This window comes from Berghia stephanieae, chromosome 2 (assembly GCF_034508935.2).
Source record: "Berghia stephanieae isolate SIO BIC M18660-M18661 chromosome 2, UCSD_Bste_1.3, whole genome shotgun sequence".
NCBI lineage: Eukaryota > Metazoa > Mollusca > Gastropoda > Nudibranchia > Aeolidiidae > Berghia > Berghia stephanieae.
The window spans coordinates 78716719-78719218 of NC_088361.1; the positions used below are offsets into that span (position 1 = coordinate 78716719).

A 2500-nucleotide genomic window follows, 5' to 3' on the forward strand; every position below is an offset into this window, starting at 1 on the left:
ACAGAAAAAGAGAGGAGAAGAGAGATACAGAAGGTTAAGAAGTGAGAGAGAGAAGAGAGAGAGAGAAAGAGAGAGAGAGAGAGAGAAGAGAGAAAGAGAGAGAGAGAGAAAGAGAGAGAGAGAGAGAAAGAAAGAGAGAGAGAGAGAGAGAGAGAGAGAGAGAGAGAGAGAGAGAGAGAGAGATAGAGAACTAAATGGAATACCTACCTCAAGATTGGATCTCCATTACGAATACAATCTTTTGATGAATACACGATGTAATCCTGTATCTTCATGCCGTCCTTTAGTGAATTAAAAATAAAAGATGTATTTCTTGATTATGTTTTGAATTTGTAAACAGATAATGAGCAAATAAATTATGTTTTGAAAGATATGCAGCCTTGCACTTAATGATAATAGTAACTAATAATTTTTTGACCTCGCCAATTAAAAAAATAAAACAGGAGAAAAATTGTCACTTCTGTAAATACCAAATGTTGGTTAATGCTGAAGGCAATCTAAGGTGGAATACTGGAATCTATGATTTCAGTTTGTAAAACTCTTTGTTTGTGGATTCCAAACAATGGATCAGAAAAGGGTGAGATCGGAGTCTAACAAAACAGTCATAAATTAGATTTGTTCATTCTACAATTCCCGTATACATCAAATTGTCGGCTGGGATTTTTTTCAAAGTTTGATATATTGTGCAGATACACTATTTCTATAATTAAAATGGTGCTGATTGAAGCTCGAAGAAAAAAATAACGGTAAGTATTGAATTGTAAGACATTATCTGTCTTTGTCTAATAAATTGAAGCTTACAATTGAATACTTATCGTTATTTCACTATTTCTATAAGCACATGAAAGCTTTCCTAGTATTTTGAGGTGCTTCATTGTAAAAATCACCTGCAAAGAATCTTAGTTCTTAAAATACAAAGGGGCATAACTCAGTTAATTATTTTGACCTCCAATATTGACTCATATTACACTTCACAGCTGACAAAGTTTAAAATATTTGGCTTATGAGGCTGTTAAAAGCTATTGAATTCAATGCTTTCAAATTCAATTTACTTTTGAAAAAACCGTTAACAGTCTAATTAATGTGCATTATACTCATTCAGATGAATTCAGTTCAGATTGGTATGAATGTCGATTTTTATGTCTCGTCTAGTGCAAGATTTTTTTATTATATAAAAAAAAAAATTCAATACACCGTGAAAAAGAGCGCTATGTAAACACACGAAAAGGCTTTATGTGACGGCGTTATAGTATAGTTATGTGACACACTGTAGTGAAGCGTATGGATAATGGAATTGTGTATGGACGTGTACAGATAATTTGGGGTGACCAATTTGGTTCGATATTACGGACCCTGAAATTGAAATCCATCCATTTTATTCTATTTGGATTCGGAATGAATTTACTACAAAGAATAAAGCTTTAACTGTAAGCGAACGCGTCTATTATCTGTAGTGTAATAAATTAGACTTAGATAGGCACTTTGATAAAATTTTCAAACTCAAAATATCTTGATTTGACTCAGCCAGGGGGATGGGACTTGAAAAAACATAAAATTTGATACCTTATTTGTTTCTCTACGACCTACGGTTCCAGATTATTTATATTTTTCTATTTAAATTTGTTGTCAATTTTACAGAGAGAATCTGTGATCTCACCGCTGCCTCAAAACCAGCATCTCGCGGCGATCGGGAAATTTTGAGTTTTGCAGTCAACATGGCCCACTTATTGATATTGTTTTCAGTAATTTTGTTTCGATTAAAAAATAAATGGCAAGTATTAGGTATCATTTTAAAGGTCAGAAAATAAGCTTTATTTTCATACAAATCATTTTCATGTATGGAAAGTATGGAAAAAATTAAGGATAAATGAAAATGGAAAAAAATAGGTTTTTGTCCTAAAAAGTAGGGTTGATGGCGGGAAAAATAAAATAATGAGCGAGTGTATCAATTTTGATGAAATTTGACAGAGATATTCTTCAATTAATTGTCTATCGGTGTATGAAGTATAATTATAATGTATCCATAATTTAGAAAGTTCTTATAATTCAAAAATTTATAAATATTTATTACATAAGCATTCTGAATTCTGAGAAATACAATCAGCAATTAAGAATGAAATACACCGTTAGAAAGCTTGTTTTGTGCCCTTTATAATGATACCAAAATTAGTCACATAGGTTCACAAATAACGCCATGGTGACCAAAACAGTAAAGGGTCAAAAATAAAGTTCCAAAAACGAGTTTCACCTTACAGTGAGCCTATCGGCGGCCACTGGACTGGAGTTATCAAAGTGCCTAACTTAGAATTCTATATCTAGAGCACTAGGCCTAGGTATCTCGACTGTATTTAACATCTACAACCATAGCCCTACTATACACAACGAAAACGAATAATATTACCATATATTTAAAGGAAAGTCCTCAAAAATATTATAGACAAAGCTACTATATGATCATCAGCCAGCAAATTATAATATTACATTGATATGTGCCATAAGT

The 2500-nt window shown here is 32.2% G+C and overlaps 1 long non-coding RNA gene across 4 annotated transcripts in view; it reads right to left on the reverse strand.

The window, feature by feature from the left end:
* LOC144963734 (uncharacterized) overlaps window positions 1-2500 on the reverse strand; it is a 10600-nt gene that overhangs the window by 6700 nt on the left and 1400 nt on the right. For 2 of the 4 annotated variants that reach the window (XR_013643685.1, XR_013643686.1), the window contains one exon: window positions 208-281. This is a non-coding gene — a long non-coding RNA (uncharacterized LOC144963734). Of the gene's footprint in view, window positions 1-207; window positions 282-2401 lie in introns of all 4 variants that reach the window. The other 2 variants (XR_013643684.1, XR_013643683.1) reach the window with 2 other exon arrangements.